General features: G+C 31.2%; 1 long non-coding RNA gene across 1 annotated transcript in view; it reads left to right on the top strand.

Moving 5' to 3' along the window:
- Positions 1-24,280, top strand: part of LOC123669616 — a 38,595-nt gene extending 14,315 nt beyond the window's left edge. Inside the window, exon 3 of the long non-coding RNA XR_006745779.1 lies at positions 24,208-24,280. This is a non-coding gene — a long non-coding RNA (uncharacterized LOC123669616). The remainder of the gene's footprint in view (positions 1-24,207) is intronic.
- The last annotated feature ends 914 nt before the right edge of the window (positions 24,281-25,194 follow it).

Here is a 25,194-nt window from a genome sequence, read left to right as displayed (position 1 = left end):
AAACCCTGACCTATCTAATTTAAAAATTACACCGTTTATAGACATATTTTTGTTACATAAAAAAAAAAAAAAAAAAATAGCCCTAACCTATCTAATTTAAAAATTACACCGTTTATAGACATAGTTTTGTTACTAAAAAAAATAACCCTTACCTATCTAATTTAAAAATTACACCGTTTATAGACATAGTTTTGTTACTAAAAAAAAATAACCCTAACCTATCTAATTTAAAAATTACACTGTTTATCGACATAGTTTTGTTACAAAAAAAAAAACATAACCCTAACCTATCTAATTTAAAAATTACACCGTTTATAGACATAGTTTTGTTACAAAAAAAAAAATAATCCTAAACTATCTAATTTAAAAATTACACCGTTTATCGACGTAATTTTATAACAGTAAATAAAAATAAAATATATTTAATTAAAAAATATAACATGAAACAAGGCTGTATGGTCTAAGACCTTTGCCTTTACAGTTATTTAAACAAAAACAATGAATTTATGCTTACATTGCTTTGGAGTGAAACGATAAGTGGCGCGCCATTTTTTTTAAAGCATCTATATCTCAGTCATTAAACATCCGTTGTATCGTTTGTTAAAAAACCGTGTGAAAACAATAACTTAACGTCTGAAATGTTAATATCAAGTGCGAAATGTGAATATAACATCTGAAAGCTACGGAACTAAGCATGGTTACCGCAAGTTGTATCGTTTGTTGATCTTGGAGTCGAGATCGTTTTTACGTACTTCTGTTCGAAAATAACTTATAAAGTTACGAAACGGCGCATGGATTGCACTGCCCGCAGCGCCGGAGCTAAGGTGAAGTCAGACGCGGAGCTCAAAGGTATTATTATAGCTTTAAAGCTATTTATATTATTATTTTTCTATTCTTCCTCTAATCTCAAAACTGTAACCATGGATATCTTCATAACCATGGGGTTTCGAAGTGTGGCAGTGTTACCTTGTATATCTTCCCCGACATCCTCCACACCCAAAAACCCCATAATTCGGTTTTTCCTAGTCTAGAGCTTAGCCCAACCTCCAACTCCTATTGCTAATTCCTTCTCACTCCTCAAGTCGTTATTCATCTTTATTTACCGTCCACGCAGCAAGGTTATGAAATTCATTGCTGTCACACGTTCGTACTTGCACGACTATTTACATTTAAAAAAAAAAATCAAAAGAGCATTTTCTTTCCTTAGCATAACTTTTTTTACGTATATATTATTATTATAATAATATATGTAAAATAACGTATATTATATTTTTATTAGTTTCAGTAATTTTAATATTGCTTGTATCACATGATTTTTATCGTACATTTACTATTTTACTTTTCGAGAGTGCTGGAAAAAATATCTTTAAGTGATAAGCTCACCTTTATACATGAGTTTCAATGACGAATACATGTATAAAATTCTGTACGTTTTGTATGTATAAATAAAAAAAAAATGATGAAGTTTTTGCCATCAACGTAGCCCGTTTTAATTACACATGGAATATAAAATATTTTATATAATCCCGCTGTGCGTTTATAGTCTATATAAAATTCCATACGTAAGTGTCTACGGATTTATCGGAATTTTATGGCAGTCATTAAAATAGCTTTGTGTTTAATTCTTGCAAAGTGATAGAGTACCTATTTCGTGCGGTCGTCAACTGATGTGCTCGTACTCTGTGAGATTGGTTTTATTGCTCAAAAAGTATTTAAAAGCCATTATTTCAAAACGTTATTTAAAGCACCGCACTTGTCTCTGTGTTGCACTCTTTAATGTGTATGAAGACCCAGTTACTAATACAATTGGATATAGGAGTAAGCTTTCAGTGCTACTAGATTATATTCTAAATATTACCTATTTATTTTTCGAAATATTTATATTTATATTTTTTTCCAACATTAATAGGTACAATCTTTGATTTTGGACGACGAATTGGCGCAGCGGTCACAGTACTGACTATTGCGCTGGCAGTTGCGGGTTCGATCCCCGCTTACGACAGATATTTGTATTGGCCATAGAGATGTTTGTAGTGGTCTGGGCGTTTGTGCTTGTGTATTGTGTGTGTTTCCGGACCCCCGACACAGGAGAAAATCCTACTGGGGGCCATTGAGTGTGAAGCGAATATTTATTTATTTATTTATATTTATCTTTTATATCAACTTTTAAACCTGTCCTAAATATTCCTAATCCCTTGAAAATTGATAAACACGGGGTGTGTTCATCCTTTTGTCGTTTTAAATAACCTCTCTCCTAAATTGAATTTTTGATTGTTTCTAGGATAATTGTGTTTGTTTGCGAACGAAAAAAACCGATTTCAATTAACATTAACATATAATATAACGTAGACCAACGTTCCAACATAGATACCTAACTCACATGACAAACACCAGATTTCGATTAAAAAAGAACCATCAAAATTGGTACTCCCTATAAAAAGCTATAAGGTACAAAAAAATACAGTCAAATTGAAAACCTTCTTTTTTAAAGTCGGTTAAAAAGAAGCGTAGGTATTACCTGTAAATCATCTTTTTTAGCGATAAGGCCGCTCTTTGTACCTAATGAATATATGGTTAAAAAAATTCTTTTTTTGCTATGTATTATTTCTGTTTTTGGTGTAAAATAAATTGCATTATTATTTACTTAAGCTACTCAGAACTGCTATATTGTAAAAGTATCTTTTAATCTTTTGAATAAAATCTCCCTCGTCAGTCATTTACACATTCCAGAAAATGTAGAGTAGGTACGTATAATATCGCATATTGATCGCAAAAGTTTACCGAGAAACCGCGATGAAATCCTTTTCTTCCGGGCGTTCTGCTGAGGGATAAGAATTTTTTTATTAATAAATTCGAGACGACCTTATTTGACAGGTTATATTATTTCACGACCGACAAACATTTTCAAGGAAATTTGCAAAAGTTATAATACGAAAACATAGTTAACAACTGAATACATAAATCTAAACAAAAAATTGAAATTTATTACTTTATTGTGTGTTCAACATATTATAAAATAAAGGTGATTTCATAAACCTCCACGTGCACTACACTGTAGGTATATTCTGGACTATTTTGAGTTTTTTCCTTTATACAGCTAGATCAGCAAACAAGCGTACGGCTCACCTGATAGTCAGCGATAACCATATGTTATAAACGCCTGCCACACCCGATTCTACCCCAGTCCCCCCACAGGGGCTCTGGTCACCTTACTCACCACAGGAATACAACACTGCTTGGGAGCAGTTTTATTTAGCTGTGATCTTCTGTAGAGTCGAGGTACTTTCTCAGTAGGGCTGCTCCAGGTTTTGAGGAGGATATTTTCTGCTGTAACCTACCTTAGTTTGTTTAATTTTTAAATCTAATACTAACCTCATTACAACTATGGAAGAGTAGTTCAAAATTATAACCATAGTATGTGCTATTATATTAATTACTCGTTAATAAATTACTTTTCAATTTATAGTGACTATGAGGTTATTGTACACTGTATAGTAATCATTGATACGATGCTATATTGTATTCAATTAATCGCCTGGCCAATCACTATTGGCAGTAAAACGTAAGTTTATTTTGCTAATAAATAAGCCATAGGCGCCAATAGCCTTTTACTAATATTGGTTTTATGGTCTTTGATAATATTTATTTACTATAAATTTCTAAATAATAGTAGCGGCTAAGTTATTGTATTTTTATCGTAAGTATTTTTCTTTCAAGCCTATAAAAATTTCAAGGTAATTGAAGAAATAATTGACGTTAAATAATTGGTAATAATTAATTATTCATTCCGGATATTTAAAGTTATTAAAACGAGTGAAATAGTAATGGATGTATTGATAGACTAGATGTTACATTCAACATTTTGACTAGCCCATTTGCGTAGTTTGTAGTGAGGCTGCTTTCTGCTCTGGTTGTTGGTTCGATTCCCACAACGACTCTTAGTGTAATATACATATATATAAATAAAATAAATTTTAATAAAATAATATTTTTCAGAACAAATACTTTACAATTTCTTGACCTTTTTTATTTCTTATATTTATTTATATCCTTACATTTATATGTTGGGTATATCGAAAAAAAAAAAAACTATAACACAAGCATTAGGTTATTTACTATAGGAACAGACGACCGTGTGTATGTTATTATATAAGATATTCATTTTTATTATTCTTTGACGGTTCGCAGGAAAGTGGACATAAGGTGCCAATCAAACCACTAATTGCAAATTTATGCGACGTTTCGATCCTTTATTGGATCATCATCAGGCATCTAAAATATGTATACAAATTGAAGAAAGTTGTACAACATTAAAAACTTTGAACCGTCAAAGAATACTTATAACAAATGGACACAACGATAAATAATTCATTTTTATTATTTATCTTATTTAATTTGATGTTAAAAAGAAGAAAGTATATTTTTCTATGAACTCCATTTAAATATTCATTCAATTTATTATACTTAAGTTAGGTTTTATGTAAATTTTTAGAAATTTTTAAAATGTATATAATATTCACTTAAAATATTCACTTCGAAAGATTAAAAAGTATAGATAAAAATAAACTGTTAATAAATTTTCTACGAATGGTATTCAACTATTGAGTATTATAGCGTATTATATAATTTCTTTCAGTGATTTTTAATCTCGCGAGCATTCTTTCTTATAAATAAAAAGAAAATCATAATTTAGAAAATAAACCCTACTTAAAAAATATACATCTTTTTTAACTCAAATTTATCGTTATACAATACTGACACAACTATGACATTTTTTATACAACAACGTAAGCTACGAATGAGGGTAGCTGAAGAAATGAGCCGTAAACGTAAGAAGCTAAAGTGATGACGTAACGTGGGACTAATGACAATCAAGCTACCAACATCGTTAAGGCGTGACGGGCTTTTCATTAGGACGTGAACAGACATTTTCCTATACATACTCTTTATATCCTGATTAAAGGGACAAGTCCTTTTACAGTAGTAACTTTAATAAGTAAAATAAAAGATTTTAAGATTTAAACGGTCATTATTAACCCTTGATTTTACGTAACTTACCGTGATTGCTATTTTGAAACTCCCTTTGGCGACGTTGCAAACGGGTGAAAGAGTGACATTCGCGGTAGGTTTCGCAAAATTAAAAGAGAAAATATTATTGTGTCCATGTGTTAAGTTGTAATTGTATTTTTCGAAGATGTAGAAATTTCAAGACAGGCTGTTATAAATTTTAAGCCTGTCATAAACTGCTATATCGCCTTTGGCTTACATGACACCGCACTTATTATGAGAGGTTCATTTGCATATTTTGCCACTATAGGTTCTAGTAATATTACTCTATCAATGAGGAATTGAAAACAAAATTAAAAAATAAATTTTGAGGTTAGAAAATAGTATTACCGTAGTTAGTAATTTGACTTCTTTTAGCATGCGCTTTAGCCTCTAATATCCCACAGCACAAGCCTCTATCCCCAATATGATGATCATGATGATGATAATGACTATGAGCAATGATCATCATCATCATATCAGGTGTACATGATAACAGCTAGCATCCACAGCTTAACGTGCTCTCCGAGGCATAGTTGGGAGACCCACGTGGACTAACAATCAGACCGGAAATAAATATTTGTATAAACTCAAATATCGACTTCGAACGGGAATAGTACAGTCAGCACCATTACACCAGAGCGGTCGTCTTTTAGTATAGCATTTAATCTTGTATATATAAAATAATCTCTCTCTCTCTTCCGTGCTGCAGCTTCGAAGATTAAGATAGCCATGATGGTCGCCAACCTTCGTAGAGAAGAGGCACCGTAAGAAGAAGAAGATATAAAATAAAATTCTCGTGTCACAATGTTAGTTAAAATACTCTTCCGAAACGGCTGGACAGATTTTCATGAAATGTTGTGTGCAGTAGGTCTGAGAATCGGCTAACGTCTATTTTTCATACTCCTAAGTTATAAGGGGGGGGGGGGGATTAAGGGGGTTTATAACATATATGGCAAAACAACGTTTGCGGGGTCAGCAAGAAATACTTAAAAATTTTATCACACCTAATCGATATTATTGAGTAATCGGGTTATTCGTCAAGAATAATCATGACATTTCCAACGAAAACTTTATGTATACATAAAGTTTTCGTTGGAAATGTCATCATCTAATCGATTTAAGATTTTAGGCCTTGACGAAATTGATGTTCAAGCCAAACCATTGTGTAGATCAAAAAATATAGATATATTCTAGCGACAAACATAATTTTAGCGGCGTTTGTTATCTGTAAAGCTATACGCATATAAGCCTATACATACAAATACGAAAAGGGCAAATAGATCACCCGCCTTCGCATAACAGTCGTCGGATAAACAATATGAGCCCTCGTGTAATGACAGACGGTCTAATTGATGCGGGGTGATTAACCTTTGTGGTACATTATACGTGAAAAAGTTGGCGTAATGTTCCTATTTGAATGACTGTTTTTGTAGTAATTAATTGTTTTAGTTTTTTTTATTAGCTATTGATTTTCATTAAAGCTGATTATATAAATGGTTTATATTACGTAATAAAAATATGTAATCAAATTCAAACATATCCCGATTTGTACGTCCGTTTCTCTTCCGAGTAATTTTTCGTTTTGTTGTTTTTAAAGTAATAAACTACTTATTGTAGTTAACATCTTCTCAAAGTTAAAATATAAAAATCGCCCAGAGGAGTTCTTTTTGGATTTCAATCAAAAATCTCAAATAAATATGTTTCAATTTTCAAATCAAAAGATTCGATATAAAATTTTATGCTCAAATTTAACCCTTCAAGAACAGATTATCTAAGCCAATATTTTAAAACATAAGAGTTTTTATATTTTTTTATTATTTATAAGTGGTGAAATGGGGATCTACCAATTTGGTACACAAAATAATTTGATGTTTGATAGTAAACTAGCTTAGAACTCATAACAACGCGCAACGACATAAGCACGGCGGCTAAGTGTCAACTAACAAGTATTAAAACTTGGGCAACGTTGTCAGGGACTCCTAATTCAACTATAGTACCTCATTTATAGCTAAAATAAATGTTTGGAGAAAAGCATAATACTTATTTTAAACTCTGCCTAGAGAAGGGACATTAAAAATCATGTATCTTTTAGCGCCAATCAGCTTATACTCCGTACGGACACATTTTACATAGTGTTTTTTTTTTCGATACGAAAAGTTGTATTACTCTTTTTTCGAATGCAATCAATTAGTTAAAATGGTATCGTATTTCTTGTATATAATATACAACTACACATACTTCTGTTGACCACGACTTCGTTCGCATACAAATGTTCATATTATCTCCATTTTATGTCGTTGAAAGGAATTTTTTAAGAAGCTTTTCTCTGTTTCTGCAGCATTTTCAGTGATTTTTCATTCCCATTTTGTATCTATGTTGTTTCTATGTTGTATAGTTTATATACTTTTAGATAAATGGTCTTTTAAAAGTACAGTACAACAGTACAGTTGGGGAAGTACCTGGACCTTACAGAGGATCACAGCTTAATAATACAGCTTTGAAGCAGTCTTGTGTTCACGAGGTGAGTAAGGTGACCACAGCTTCTGGGGGGGTTGGCAGCGTGCCAATTGCGATGTTTCTAGTGTTGCAGGTTTCTATAATCTACAGTAACCGTTTACCATCAGGTAAGCTGTACGCTTGTTTGCGGACCTAATTATAAATTTTAAAAAAATATCATCAAATTAACTCTTACGAAATAAAAATATAATTTTATTTATGTACACTTTCGCACAACAACAGATTGCATAATAACAATACATTACATTCGGAAAATTGAATTAAAACATGCACTAAATAGTCTGTCATAAAATTAGGCGTAAATAGATGTTTAAAAATATCAATTTCAACCATGGTTGCTGTAAAGTATCCCAAACGTTGTGTTTGTAAAAAACTTAATAAACCGCGATAAAATCCGAAAAAGTATTTTCATTATAATATCAAAATTTTAGAGAATGCTAACATGGTCGTAAAATAAATATTTTGTTGAAGTTTCAAAATTTTCGTATCTCATATTAGCGGATATATACAAACGTTTTACCATTTTCACATGGGTAACGAAAATAAACCACGTTATAGGCGTCAGAAACTTTGTGTAACTCTTAATACAAATATTTATTTTGAGTTAAGGTTAAATATTTTAAGATTTACACAGGATTTGCGAACCCCGCCTGAGCTTCGCTTGGAGATAATGTACTTTACACAGCTTTCATGCATCCTTACAAACTTTATAATTAAATATCGTAAAACAAATGAAAAAATCTGTACAAAATACGAAAATTAATAATTGCAAAAAATTTATATTTAAGGAGTACATTATTTTAAAACTTTTAATACAAAGAAGTCCCAAAAGCCTTGTGTATCAATTTGATCATATATAGAGGCAGTACAAAGGTCCGTTCAATCAAAGTCACTGGAGCCACTTACAGGACGTGAGGTATCATATATCTTAAATATTACATATATTATATATAGGTATACAGCAACCATATAACATGAGCTATTTCCTGTAATTCACCCGTGTAGAACTAATTTATTACTCTCCTTACCTATTGATACAAAAGACTTTCTTGTTCAATGTCCGTTGCAAGATTTTGCTTTTGAATTTTTGTCATCAAATCAACGAGGCTACTATAGATTTTTTACTTCTTTTCATTTGTACGTTAAAATAAAATTTAATTTTTTATTTTGTACGTTATACATATCTATAAGGTAAATTTTAATAAAAAGTATGAAAAACCACCGTTCTGGTGTAGTCATGTGGCATGTCTGTGCCATGTATGCTCCTAACAACCACCGGTTACGGGTTCGATTTCCGCTCGGGATGGATATCTGTTGTCTATTTCAATCGCAATTACTGTATTTATTGTTCACCCTAAACTGGTTGTACTAGGAAGACACAAAGTATACGCAGGGAATGAAAGTGATATCCTAAACAAAGGTTTCTAGAAAGGAGTCAGTCCCTACCTTCGTTTGCAAATAGCCAATAATAATTTGTTTTGTGGTGTGAGTTTGTGATTTTCAACTAAAAACTATACTTTATATTTTAAGTGCTGTTGATTGTATAGAAATAAATAAATAAAAAATGAAAAATATTTGTACAAGGTTACGCTCGGATCCTTCTTTTATATAAAGGGCTAAAAATTTTAGTTTAAAGCTAAATCGTGAAAAAAATGTTAACTAATATAAACGTGTTCCATGTATTTTTATTTTATAACTTTATTTCACTATGTTTAAGTATAAAAATGGGACTATTTGCATAGGTCATCCCAATGTCACAAATTTGTAACTTTCGCAAATACTGGACAAACATACCGTTTTAATATTGATATTTTATGGTACTCGTTTATTTTATGGAGTATTATATTTTTATTTGAACACGAATTGCGTATTATCAACTCTTTACGGAATTGTCGGATGTCTATGTGCGCAGACTTCTCTAAGCCTTTTCACAAAGTCATTTAAGGTGTGTATGTTCTGTTCAACGTTTCGTTTTTCATTGTGATTGTTACATATTGCTTATTATCGCAAACCTTACATTTTGTCTGATTTTAATTACTTAAGGAATCCCTCAGGGATCATATTCAGGCCCTTTATTCTTCATAATATTTATTAATGAACTATATCGACAATTAATTCTTTTTTCTAATTTTCTGCTAATGATTTCATAATATTCATTGTATTTTTTAAATTCTCTTTATAAGACATAACAAAATCTCGAGGGTATGACTTCGTTGACGAGTTTAACACTAAAGAATCAAATAGCAATTTAAATTGCTACCTTAATGAAATTTGCTCATTGGACCTCAAATCAAGGTTTATGAGTAACTTTTAACAAGATAACAATCTTTAAGGACTACAACGAGACCGTAGTAAGCAAAGAAAAAATGAACGACAAGGCCGTATACCTATTTAGACCTATTATGAATTTCAACAAATCATCTGGTCTCATACAATCTCACTATAAAGATGAATGTGAGATAATTCAGATTATATCTCAGTAATATTTTGAGTCTGTCGAAACTTTATAAAAGTGTCCTAAAGAAATTCACGAGACTATTTTAATAAAGCTAAGAATGTCTTTTTATTACTGTGATAATCTCACGTACCCGAGTAGGAAGTTTGAGTACGATTGATATTTAAAAAATTTGATTACCTATAAAATTTTCTATTTGTGGCTATAGCGCAATTTAGTCTGTGAATGTGAATTTTAAATAATAGAATAGATAGATAGATAGAATATGCTTTATTGCGCAAAACTGAGAAAAGATTTACATAAAACACTTATTTACATATAGAGATAGTAATGTACAAAGGCAGTCTTATCGCTTAGTAGCGATCTCTTCCAGACAACATTTAGAAATAGAAAAATATGTATTGAAAACGTACATGCAGCAGCGTAAATATAATAATAAAGAAACAGTATGTGTAGATTTTAATAGCATACTTCGTATATCTGTTAGCAAATATTTTTATATTATATTACTTTGACCACTAAAACGTAAATATTTTGTGCTTATAACATTCATTGAATATATTATGTTACTACATAAACGACTTTCAAATAAACTTTTTTTTGCTAACTACTTTGCTCTAAAAATTTTTATCAAGAACAGGGACAGAACTATAATGGACAATCAAAAACTTTTATATAACCTTATTAGAAAAGCCCCGGTAGTAGCATATTTTAAAGCTAAGTATTTATAACTTTTAAATTAAAAGAAAAAATACGTTAGCTTTAACTCAATTTCTTCGTTACAACAACTTTCCTAAAAAACCGTTTAAGCCTCCACCAAAGAAAGGAGTGGTTAAAATTTGTTTATACGATTTAAAGAAATTGAAAAAAATATTTTAGTCAGTATATCTGTAACAATGCCAGCCATTGTTTTTTTTTTGCTTTTATATATTGTTTTTTAGTATTTTATATTAATTCTTCGTAAAAAAAATTTACGCACGCTTGACTTGGGTAGTAATCTGGCGGATGCGTAATGAGAATGTCACGAAAAGTGAACATAGAGAAAGATAAGAGAGAGAGAGAGATAAGAGAAAGTTACCTTTTATTTTTTCATTTTGCATGTTAGTTTTTTTTACTTGTTTAGAAAAACGACGATTACTAGCAATTTTAAGTTATACAAAGTATGCGCATGCTTATAACCTTATCTTCTTTCAGGAAAACAATTGAATAGATTTTCTTTTCATTTTACTTTCTTTTTTTTATTTGAAAAATATTTTTTTAGGTCAAATGAGAATATTCTTTTAATAATGTCATATGGAATGGAAAAGATGTTGAGATAGTACGAGTTACTTTATTATTTAGTTGAACGGAGTATTAATTTTAAAACAGGCTTTATATCGGTTTAATAACTTAAGTTTAGTGGACTTTTGATAATAATCATCAAAAAAATTAGTCCAACCGACTTGAAATCGATTTTCAGTTCACATTGTAAAAAGTTTATAGTTCCATCGATTCTAGTAAAATAGCTTATATTTATTTATAACGAAACAGTTAGTAAAGCTTAAAAAGAATAAGTGGCAGACTAACGGCTAATTTTTGTATGGTAGATCAGCGTAAAAATTAACTCTAACTAATTAAATCAATGGTTTATTGAATATTTTCGAAACAATGACTCTCTAGCAAATGCCATGTTAATAGTGGCAAGAAAATTTACGACCATTTTCCGGAAAGCTGATCAAACAGTCTTTTCTATCAGCGTTGTCAATGATGTTCAATAGTTAATTTTGATCTGATTGCAGGAACTTGATTTTGATGAAATAACGCAATTTACGATCATTGTTAGTGGATCAATGATTGGTGCTAAATTTATGGTTTCATTGTGTTGTTCATTGCTCATCTCATTTTATCTGTAAATTTGTCTCACTTATGTATAGGTATATAGGACCTAAAGAAATAATTTTCGTGTTTTACTAAACAATAAATAGGTTGGGAAAAAAGTCTTTTCATATTTTTTAGTAAAAAGGTTGCAATTAAATCTCTTTGTTTGTAACCGTCTGTTTGATACCATGCAAAGGTGACATTTTAAAAATAAAATTAAAAAGTAAAAAACAGTTTCCCGCCACTTTTTATTTGTTTTTCTGTCCGCCAAAATGGGTAAATCCAATAGAGATATAAGAGAAGATATTTGGTAAATTTTAAAGTTTTACGTAAAAAAAGAGAAAAATGCGACTTAAGCCGTGAAAACAGTTTTCACCCGTTTGAAAAAGGCTGGCTATATAAAAAGATCGATATATGGGTGCCATCAACTCACTTAAAGAAACCTAACGGACCGCGTACTCATTTACGGTTCTCTCTTTATGATGTAATGGTATCGAACCATTTTTGAAAGCTCGATCACTGGTGATGAAAAGTTAAGACGATAAGAGTGTACGAAAGAGGTCGTAGTCAAAGGTCGGTTAAAATGCACAGACTATCGCGAAAGCCTGGTTGACACGCAATAAGGTGATGTTGAGTGTATGGTGGGATTAGAAATTAGATATCATTAATTATAAACTTACACCACCGAAAAAAGTCGTTCAACATGCAATGGAACGAGCTACGCCTGGGGTCTCTCTCAAAGATAGAATTAGAAATGAGACAGTCCACGAGAGAACAAAAGTAACCGACACACCGACATTCGACCTGTCGAATAAGCAAATTGAAGTGGCAGTGGGTTGGTCACTTTTGTTGCAGGACCAATGGCTATTGGAGCAGACATCTCCTGGAGTGGAGACCGCGTGTGGGACGCCCTCCGGCCTGCTGGACCGATGATCTATGTAAAATCAACAGTGGGGGCTGGATGAGGACTGCCGGCAACCGGGAAACTTGGCGCGAACTTACCTGACCAAAAACTATGTCCAAACTACGATAGGCTGATGTGTTAGGTGTCTGATGAACACTTATACATTAAAAAAATATTAACAGTAAAACAAATCTATTAAAGATATTTATACAAAAAATATTTACTTAATTGAGGTAGCACAGAAGAAAATTTCCTGCTCAAAATATGGAGCAGCCAGACTGGAGTAGTACCTCGACCTTACAAGATCACGACTAAATGATACTGATTTCAAGCAGTATTGTGTTGCTGAGTAAGGTTACCTGCTCCTGGGATTGATTGGAGATAGGGTCGGCAACGCGCGTTGTATAGTACATTTATTTTTTAAATTTAATTTTAATAAATATATAATATGACCTTTATGAACTAATTCCAGATGAAAGCGTTTTCCAAATAAGAACTTCACTAAGATAATTATTAAAGGTTTCTTAGGTTTCTGTACACAGGAAATAATAGATATACTCAGAATGAAACCTAGTCAATTCAAAATTCAATATAACTTTGTGTAGAGCAGGGCAATACGATCTAATCTCAGAACTCAGCTGCAGAATCAGTGCAAACAATTTACAACTTTACTCTGAGGGTCATTGTACAATGACGTCATTCCTATTATATATAGAGATATATTATCATAAATAGAGAAATAATAATCTATTTATATAAATAAATATCTTATAACATACACACACAGACCATACTCTCTATAATATTAGTATAGATATACAATTTTATGGCAGATATAAGCAAATTAATATTTTGTTTAAGGAAAACAAGTTATTTAAGGTCAGTAAAGGTAAAATAATAAATAATAATAATAAAATAGTTTTATTTGCTCAAATTATGTGGTTTACATTATCTAGAAGCCCTGCGACCTGTGCTAGCTTAAGAGAAGCTGTGTTACAGGCCACAGTGTCTTCCCCAAATATTTGTTTATTGTTACATAATCAGACTTTGCGTTCAGATATCGAAAACATAATTGAAACTGTAGACAAGAATGACAATAACACAATAATATAACAAAAATTAAAATTTAAAATTATAAACGCAGAATTTAAAAACGAAAAAGGTTGACAATTATTAAAGTATGGAAAAAAAAAATTCATTAGTGTGTGTTTAGTTGTGATTGAATATGTGTGTGTGTGTGTGTGTGTGTGTGTGTGTGGATATGTGTGCGTGTGAGTGTGCGTGTGTTGTATGTGTATGTGTTTGCGTATGAGTATGTAAATAAGTGTCTGCGTTTAGCTGTGATTTGGAGTGAGTTTGACCTATTATTTTATTGGTACGAATAGATTTTCAATACTTTCATAGTCTTGTGTTTTAAGCCAATTAGTTACTATCTTTTTTAAATCACGGGATCCCAATTCTTTAATTTCAATTTTATCATTTATAATGTTGTTTGTGCTCTTTCGGCTTCTAAGAAGTATGTTTTTGAAGCTCCACCCCACGAACTGATACAATACATAATTAAACTTTCTGCAAGTGCCTTGTATATACGCATCATGAGTTTTTCGTGTATATTTTCTCTCAAGTTCTTAAACACGTATATTAATTTCCGTATTCTATTTGAAAGATTAGATATTAGCAGTTCCCAAGTTAACTTATAATCTAATATTATTCCAAGGTATTTGATTTTATCACTTTTTGACAGGTATGGACAGTTACATAACTTAGGGCTTAGTAAATCTCTATTGCATGGGTAGGTATGTATTTTCAGCTTAAGATTATTACAAGGTTTTGTAGCATCAGTTTTACAAAATGTAATATAATGAGTTTTGTTAATATTTAAACTCAAGAGATTGTCTTCTAGCCAAACAGAAATTTTCTTTAGACCTCTTTCAGCATATTCGAATACTGTCTCCCAATCATTTCCTCTAAAAAGAAAAACTGTATCATCTGCAAACATAACAGTATCAGTTCCATGACATAGTAAATTGCATAGATCATTAAAATACAATATAAATAATGTCGGTCCCAGCGTACTGCCTTGCGGTACGCCATAGGTGCACACTGAAATATTACTATAGTGTTGTTCTATTTTAACTCTCTGACTCCTGTTTGTCAAGTAATCCCGAAACCAGTTGAGTGAAACACCTCTTATACCGTATCCTTCCATGCGTGCTAACAGTATAGGGATAGATATTGTGTCAAAAGCCTTCTGCAGGTCCAAGAAGACGCCTAAACATTTCAGCCCTTTATCAAGATACTGAACAATTTTTGAAGTTAAGCAAAGAACAGCATCATCAGTGGATTTATTGCGCCTAAATCCAAATTGGAATTGAGATAAAAGATTGTATTTCTCCATATATTGTGTAAGTCTTTTATGAACAACCTTCTCTATTATTTTACTGAGTGGTGTTATGAGTGAGATAGGCCTATAGTTAGAGGGCAAAGATTCATTACCATTTTTGTATATAGGTATTATTATAGCAATTTTGAATATCTTAGGAAAGATACCCGTCTCAAAGCTTAAGTTACAGAGATGAGCTATAGGTCCCGCTAGGACATCTTTGCATACATTTAATATTCTAGTAGAAATACCATCCTATCCGGGAGCACTGTCCCTGTTAAGACCACTTATTATGTCACGGATTTCCAAGGGATCAGTTGGAACCATAGAATAAGAATTAGGTAGGTTACTGCGAGATTTCACTTTAGCAGCCAAAAGTATGTCTGTAGTTTTTAGTTTTTCTAAAATGTTACCGGTCAGATTTATACCAACAGAAGCAAAATATGTGTTAACGTCATTAAGAGATTCATTGTAGTTTTCTTTAAGATTTAGAAGTGAGCTCGCCAATTTTGGTTGCTCAGTAAGATTCCCAACCTCTTTGATGAGCTTCCATGTCATTTTATTATTACCTGAAAATTTAGTAAACTGTGTTTCATAATATTTCTTTTTTACATTTTTAATTACTTTATTACATAGATTCCTATAATTTATATAATGTTTTTTAATAGAGTGCTGTGTGGCTACGGCACTAAAGAATTTAGCCACCCCCTCCCTTCCAGTGGGTGTCGTAAGAGGCGACTAAGGGATAACAAGGTTCCAAACCACCTTGGAACTTAAGAAGCCGACCGATGGCGGGATAACCATCCAACTGCTGGCTTTGAATTACACAGGCCGAAGACGGGCAGCAGCGTCTTCGGTGCGACAAAGCCAGTACTGCGGTCACCAACCCGCCTGCCCAGCGTGGTGACTATGGGCAAAACACATGAGTTCACGTTATTTTTGGCGTAAACTTGTGGAGACCTATGTCCAGCAGTGGACTGTATAGGCTGTAATGATTTTTAATAGAATCACTATCCGGACTCATTTTGAGCTTTTTATGTAACTTATCTCTATTGCGTATTGATCTTATTAGTCCTTGTGTTATCCATGGCTTCAAAGGTTTTCTTCTATTGGGTATTTTTTTAATATTCTGGTATTGTTCTATTATTGTTTTTAGCTTACGTATTAAAAATTCTGCAGCGTTGTTGGTATCTGTTATTCTATAAAATTCGTCCCATGTAGTGATAGATAATGCATTCTTAATACTTTCATAATCAATTTTTGTTTTAATATGAAAATTTATTTCTGTCGTAGTCGTTTTAGAGTTATCTATGGTGATCAAAATTGGAGAATGGTCAGTTAACTCATCAAATACAAAAGATTGCCATTGTTTGCGTGTTTTTAACATGAAGTGATCTATACACGTTTTCTGTTTTCTAGTCGGTTTGTCGATTGCTGGTATAAGACCATAGTACGCCAGTTGTGATAAATAGATATTAGTGTACCGATCATTTGTTTGTTTAGGTAATATGTTAATATTAATATCGCCAACTAGTAGTATATTTTTTTGTTTTTATATTACTTAAGATGCTATTTAAGGAATCAATAAAAAAGATAGGGTTAGTAAAAGAGGGAGGTCTATATGTACATATAATAGTAAAGTTTTCTATTATAACAATTAAGCAGTTGCCATCCTGTATTAATTCTTCACGTACGGTTACATTAATAGTTTTACGAACGTATACCACGACCCCATCATTCTTATTTAATTTTCGTTTTGTGTAAAACAATTTATAGTTTGTTATTTCAGGAGGTTCTTTGAGTTCTCCTGTCCAGCATTCTGTTAATACTAGAATATCAATTGCTTCTTTCAGACTTTCCAAAAAGACCAAAAATCGATCAATATTGCAATTAATGCTACAAATATTTAACGTTAAGACTGTTAAAGGGTTAGTATATTGCAAGCCTTTAATAATATTAGTATACTGTTTTGTATCAAATATGTATTTACATGTAATGTTAGTGCTATTATCTACATTTTGTATGTTGATAGGTGTGAATTTTTTTTAATTATATAAACCAACGACTTATCCAAGTGTTTTTTGTATATGTGAAAAAACATTATATCTAGTGTGAATAGTTTAGATGAGATTTGGTTTGTGTGTATATAAGTTTTTATGTGTGTTTTATGTTTAGTGTAATTAAAATACAATATTATAAATATAACTGTATACGTTTTTAAGAGGATGTATGTAAGAGCCATCATTATAATTTCAATTATATCTTTATAATTATAACAAACGACAGCTAGTAGTCAATCTTCATCTGTATGGAGGTTCTTTAGATCTTGCTCTGTATTAATGGAGATGAGGGGTAGTCCTTCATCTCTCCTTAAGAACACTTTTCCACCAGATGTCCAACAAAATTTAAATTTATTGCGTGCGGCAAACCCTCTTGCCAGGAAGAGCAATCGTCTACTCTTTGGAGTTAAGCTTTCACTGACATATATATTTTGAATTGGAATATTACTCATTTGTATGTGCTTCGTGTTTAGTTTTTCGTTATTATGTTCTCTATTAAATTGCTTAGTCATTCTCAAAACTCTTTCCCTAATAATAGTCGTGTTGAATTCGACTACAATAGGATGTTGCTTAACTGAGGGTAGGCGGTAAATTTCCCTTACGTCCGTCGCTTGCAAAGGAGATTTAATGACATCACTCAATTGCATTACAACATTGATTAGGTCTTCTTTAGTTTCAGTAGAATTTAGAAATAAAGGCTTTAACTATTTTATTTTAATATTCAAGAACCCTTATTGCAAGCTGATGTATCGCTGTCGTAAGGATTTTTGTATTGGCTGTTAACAAAACAATGGTTATTATTTACGATTGAAATTCGTTTTATCGTTTTGAATTTTTTTGGCTGGTGGTGTTTGCTATTATTTCAGTGTAGACAGAAACGAACTTATACATTTTTTTAAAACTTAATTTCATTTTAGATTATTCGATTTTTTTATATCATTTATTTTCACTTTTGAATTTATTAGTGTTTTTGAATTTTAATTTATTTATTATTGTATAAACCTACCTCAACGCTATTTTTTAATTGTCGTACGTCTTAAGGCTGTATGGCTTTACGTCCGCCTTTTGCGTAATATGTTATTTTAAGTTGTGTAATGAAGTCAAAGAATATATTACCTCGTGACAACACAACGTAAGCCTAAGTGTCGTGAAAGTTTTTTATCATATATACTATCAGCTGTGAGTTGAACACTTAATATATTAGTACCTAGTATTAGTATCAAACAATGACATGAATACTTGCTTTAGATCTGCTTTACATCCAATATTTTTCATACCATTTGGATGGTAAACAAGCTTACGATACGTTTGATGATCAGCTGATGTCGTAGTTTGTTGTTGTTAACAGCGTATATCTAAGAGCTCTGGCTATTTTACTTTCTACTATTCTCTTACTATACAAGTCCGAAAAATATTACTTGACTGATTTAAGTATTATCATAAAATGCGTTCACTCAAATATATTTAAAGTTTATTTTAATTTTACAGAACATATCGTTTATTAACTACACAATTTCTATTAAGTTTAGTATCTAAATGCTAATTCATATTAATTAATTGTGATAACCACCAAGTTGACACATAATTATTGCCTATTTAACATCAATAACTCAATCAATATATATATATATATATATATATATATATATATACCAAATCTATCACAGGCTGATAAAATTAAACCCTTCATTTTATATATTCATACACACGAAAATACTTTTTTCCCTTTATCTTAGGGAAGGCGAGTTCCATTCTTTAGTCCAGGTACTATGTACGGGAAGAATTTAATAATTCAAGCTATGAACTGGTTTGGTCGACCTTAATATTTCTTATCAATATTATGTAACATATATTAAATTTACAAATATGATTTGCTAATATAAATTTTTATTATTATTGAAATTTACTTCTTAATTTATTTATTTTATTCCTAGTACCTGGGTGACCGAGCTCCGCTCGGTATTTTTAGTAAATCGTGAAGGATTAGTAGTAGAAAAGAGTTAAAATGATTCGCTGCCAGTTTGGATGAAGTCTTTTTTAACCAACTTCAAAAAAAGGAAGAGGTTTCTCAATTCGGCTGAAGGAAACTCAATATATATATATCGCACCTTCGGTGCAACAAAGTCACAATTCAGGACACTTTTTTTGTTATGTCTTTTATTAGGACTTTTTGATAATTTAATAAAAGATTTTTAAACTATAGCAAAGAAAGTAAACTATTAATTTTATAAAGATTTCAAACCTACCATAAATAATAATCCAGAAAAGAGGAAGTAAAAGCGAAAAAAATAAAATAAAAGTCCTCTCCTGTAAAATTAAGAAATAAGCTGTTGTGACTTTGTTGCACCGAAGTTGCGATATATATATCACTACATAGCATAAAACAAAGTCGCTTTGTCTGTCCCTATGTCCCTATGTATGCTTAAATCTTTAAAACTTCGCAACGAATTTTGATGAGGTTTTTTTTAATAGATAGAGTGATTGAAGAGGAAGGTTTATATCTATAATAACATCCATTAAATAGTGGAGATATACTGTTATTTTTGAGGTTTCTATTGTGATGTCGTAAATAATTACAATTTTACCGCTTACATTGCAAACGCAGCCTGAACCCTACGAGATTTATCAAAATAATGTACTAAGTATTATACACATTGAAAAGTTCTACAGAAAACTCCGCTATGGTATATATGTCTATCTCTTATGAATATCCCACAATAAAAAATTTTTGTCATTTACTTTTTACGACAAATAATGGCTAATTTTCAAAGCGATTTTAATCAATACAGCATTAATCCTTATCTAATTAAATACCTTAAATACATTGTTGATTTAATATAGATCTATATGGCCCTTTACAGTATATGATTTAAATAAATATTTTTGAAGATATTGTAGATTTAAAAATTGCGGTACGTAGCGTTTGCGGCAGCTCCTGCCGGCTTTTACTCTAAAGTTAACGCGTGCGGACCACAGGCAGTAATGAGTAAATCAAAACTACTGGATCGATATTAATCGTTTTTTTTCAGTGAATGACATAGGCTATAATTATATTTTATACCCGTGCGAAGCCGGAGCGGGTCGCTAGTATATATATTAATGTATGTTCAGGGATAACTTCGTCGTTTATGAAAAGATTTTGATAATTCTTTTTTTGGTGGAAAGAAGATATCCCTGGTGTGGTAGCATGATAATGAAACCAGGATCTGATGATGGGCTCCTAGAGAAATCGAGGGAAACTCTCGAAAATCCACATAACTTTACATTAACTACATAATACTTAACATACTACTTAACATACTACTGGGTGTACTGATTTTGATGATTTGTAACTTAATCGAAAGCCGATGTTTATCATGTGTATATTTCATCGAGATCTGATTACAACTTTTGGAGTAATCTTTGATAATGCGTATTTCTCGACTATTTTTCCGTGTACCTACATTGTATTACCTGTCGATGTAATTGAAGTCGATTTTTTTTTCGTTTGCCTGCAAACACAATTACTAATAATTAATTAACACAAAATAAAAATAAAAAATAACGATGAATTAAAAATTGATATAAAATACACAATTACAAGATTGAGAGTAATTGCTTCTCAAAACTGATAGGCGCTCCAACAAATCGTTTTTTTTTTTGAAAATCATATTTACGAATTACATATTTATAAAATATGAATAATATTTTTTTTTTTTTTACCGACAATAATAAAAACTATAAATAAAAATAAAAAATCAAAAATCAAAAATAAAAAATAATTAAAAAATAATAATGATAAAATATGAATAATATTTTTCGATTTTACCGACATATAAATAAATAAAAAGGAACAGCCTATTTAAATAAAAAATAACCAGTGCAATTAGAAAAAGAAAAAGAAAAAATAATTGACCAGGGACATGGGGATTTGAACCATGATCTTCTCGGTTGGTCCCGACCGACCGATTTCCCACCGAGCTATTGCAACTAACTTGACAAATGCGAAATTTACTTTCGCATTCTAACGATATTTTTTTCGCTCCCTAAAAACAGGGATAAAACGACATTTTCTGAAAATGAATCCTAGCTAGATAGATTTATCTCCCCCGAAACCCCCTATATACTAAATTTTATGAAAATCGTTGGAGCCGTTTCCGAGATCCAGATTCTATATATATATATATACAAGAATTGCTCGTTTAATAGTATAAGATATCTATATAAATAAAATAAAATTTGCTTGCTTGCGCAAAACATCGAAAAATTAAAAAGTTATAGTCTAAGATTTGAACTAGACGTGATCTTCACCCATTTGCTTAATGGATAAAAATTAAATAATTATCTTTTTTACTGTCTTAAAGATAAATCCCAAAAGGGTTGGCTGAAATATTCTTGACCAGGCTATAACCGAATACATCGGCATTTAAACCAGACTTTTAGCAGGCAACTCTATGTCATCATATTCGCAAGCGCAAGCGCTCATTTTGATGTAAGATTTATTTATTAAACGTATGGGTAAAAGTGACTAGTATAATATATGTATTAATATACTACATGTTAATACCTACCGACCTGGTAGTTATGACAGGAAAAATGATAGACAACACAACGTTTGCATTTTCTACCGGCTACATACTGTCGGTACCTATTACATTTTTTAAGAGCTAGTTGCCCAAAAGTCTCCATACGTCACCACTAGTGAAAAGTGAGGGTCGTATAGTATATAATGCCCTTATTTCCGTTTTAAGTATAGGGAGTGATATATTATATTCTTTATTGCACTTTAAAAAACATACTTATAAATCATTTTTACAAAGGATGTTGGCAAGAGCGAACTTATCTATATAAGAGGTCTTTACCAGTCTACCCATGGTGGTGTGAAATGATGTTACCGCATGAGGAGCTTTAGTGTGTTATATAACATAGTAAAGCTCTGCCTAAAGTATGGAAGCTTCTTTCTGTCGACGGAACGTATTTGTAGCTTATTTACCAGACTGTTTCAAGGTTGCTTCAATTTATATCCACGAATTCGAGTCTCAACGAAATTTATCACGGTGCCACTTTAATATACGAGGATCACTAAAGACTGAATACATTCATCATTGCATTGCATTCATCTTAAACATTTTATTGGAAACTATTTTGTACTCAAAATCAAAGAAAAATCGAAAATTCTTTATTCAAGCATGCTTCAAAAAGCACTGCTGAATTGATTTATAAAATTAATTTTAATATAATATAATAAATTTAAATTGAATTAAACATTAATATAAAACGACCGTGGCGCCGTCTATAGTGAGTTCTTTACAGAAACTCGTAACTATTCAAAGTTTCATATTACAATGAAAATCTTTAACAGGAGATGACACCATGCTATTTTTAATTTGTACGATTTTTTTTTGTGTTACCCACACATTCGACAATTCAAAATCGACCGTTCCAGCGGGGATCGAATCGTCGCTTAGACCGAATATAAAATCATCATATCAAAAGTTTCAATCTAGCGGCTACATCGTTCCATAGATTAATATAAAAATTAATGATTATATTTACGAGAAACAACTATAATAATCTAATTATGGTTGATGAAAAGTAGCCATCGATTTGGAATGTACTAAGAAGAATCTTTATAAAAATCAGCAATTAATTTTTCGTATTAGACCCTGCCCCGATATGGTCGCCCCGAGATGGGTCGGGAGATTGTGGTGACAAATTGGATGTTACCGGCTGAATTAATCAAAAACTCTATTTAATTATATTATTGAAGTATAAGTTCTTTACGCACGCTTGAATTGGGGAGTGTGGTGGTAAATGCGTGACGGGAGCTGAGATGGGATCTTACTTATGTTAGATGGAGCTAAACAAATTTTACTTCAGTCGTGTATTTTAAAGCACACGTTTTTTTTTTGGACTGAAGAGTCAATTTAGTAATGATATATCTTTGACTTAAACTGTCTTCTAATAAGGAAGAGGCTGTGAAATACTCACGCTGTTTCTTATAAGATAAATAAAAGAAAGAGCAGTAAGTCAAATTTTTACTATTCTGACTTGTTGAAACAAGTCATGGTTAAAATCTTATTTTTGGTTCTATATAAAAATTATTATAACGAAAACATTTTTTTTTTACAATATAAACAGATTAAATACCCCTCGAGAACCCTCGTTTGTTATTAGCCTTAAGGTTGGAATGTGTTCAAATGATTTTTGAGTTAATTTGCTTTCATTTGTTTCCCCATTCATTCAAAGAAACATAAGCTGTAATCTTCATCCTTTTATTGTTTACCCTTAAGAATACTTCCTTCAAACATAATAGGGGAAACAAAACGGGGATGTAACAAAATTAATAAAAAAATGGAATTAGTCCCTGTTGAACTGCGACCGATGAATTGTCTCTTTCATACGAGGTACAAGTCAATAAATACTGTTATCGGGTTTCAGTATGCTGAAATCCATTAGTATTTCTCACGATTTGATGAATTGTGTAAACGACATGATTGACATGTTTTCAGAATTTAGGTTTTTAATTGACCTTTATTGGCTATACATAATTTATATAATTATATCACATAAATAGGAAATAAGAAAAAAATTCAATGAATACTGCTTCGTTTTCAATATCACTGACAAAAGACGTGTTCATTCAGTATGTAATTCAAGCTCGAGAATTGACTCAGCTATTTCTTACGTACAGGCTATAATATATTTGCAAATAAGTGTACTTCTTGTTTGTGATGAACTTATAAAAGGTTAATAATATATTGGATTTCTTGGTGCTAACTAAAAAAGTTGTGAAGGGGTCAAAAGTAATTCGAAACGGGTCGTGTAATATTGGCGCATGGTGCAATACACTTGGCGGGTTACCAGTTCCTTTTTTCATCTTGGCTGGAACCGCTGCCTCGCGTCTAGACAATAATATGTCTATGACTACCTCTGTGTGCTTAATGTAAATGATTGACATTTATTATAATAATGCTAATAATGCTTTATTTTTTTGTTTCAGGTAATTCATGATTAAGAAGTTAGCTTATTTTGTAAGGTTTTAATGAATAAGTTTGTAAAAAAAATATTTGTTTTATTTTTACAGATTATAAAAAATATTTTGTTTATAATTGCATATATTTTACACACATAAACACAAGTTTTTAAATATTTAGATAAACCTGCATTGTTTCTTTTACTACAAAGTACAATTTATGGCATACAATGTAGGAGATAATTTTGAACATTACATAATAAATGGCAATCGAAGAATTATCCAACCTTAAAACCTCATTGTTCCCTCCTTTTACGTCAAAGACGATTATTTGCGATAAAATAATGTAATAAACATTTTAATATTGCAACATTTTCAATATTATTCATCTTTGTACGTTAGTGCATATTATATATGTCTTTAAAATGTATTTGTGAGCTTATATTTTATATTTCAAGATTTTATGACAACGACTAAATTTTTATGATGGATGCGATACACAGAATGCATGGAGTAGTTTAAATACTGCACTGCGGTAAAATGTTTTAAGTCTATAATCAATCTTATTCCAGTTTTGAAAAATAATGTTTGAAAATTATTATACGCGCTCATGTGTATATACTATACTGAAATGTAAAATTTACGTAAGAGTTCTTTGATGTGTGTATAGGTAAAAGGGGTTGTTTCGTTTTGGGCCAGGTCTTTGTACAGTATTCGAAAAAATAGTATAAAATCATAGAAGTTAAAATAAAATATGCATTTAAGTAGTTTTACAGTGATTTAGAGGTAGTTTATAAAATTGATAATTGGGTACATACGTAGAATGGTAACTCTCGAAGTGCATCCACGCCATCTACCTATTTATTTTTGTTATCTATGTTAGATGAAATGTCACTATTTAAATAAATAAGACAGACAGCTCCTTTTCACAACCCATTACTAGACACAGGCAAAGAGTAAAATAACTTGCTTATACAAGACACAGGTCTCCTCAGAATCGACTTGTTGTTGGAT

The sequence above is a fragment of the Melitaea cinxia genome, chromosome 3, assembly GCF_905220565.1.
Source record: "Melitaea cinxia chromosome 3, ilMelCinx1.1, whole genome shotgun sequence".
NCBI lineage: Eukaryota > Metazoa > Arthropoda > Insecta > Lepidoptera > Nymphalidae > Melitaea > Melitaea cinxia.
This window is presented reverse-complemented; position numbering and strand designations above follow the sequence as displayed.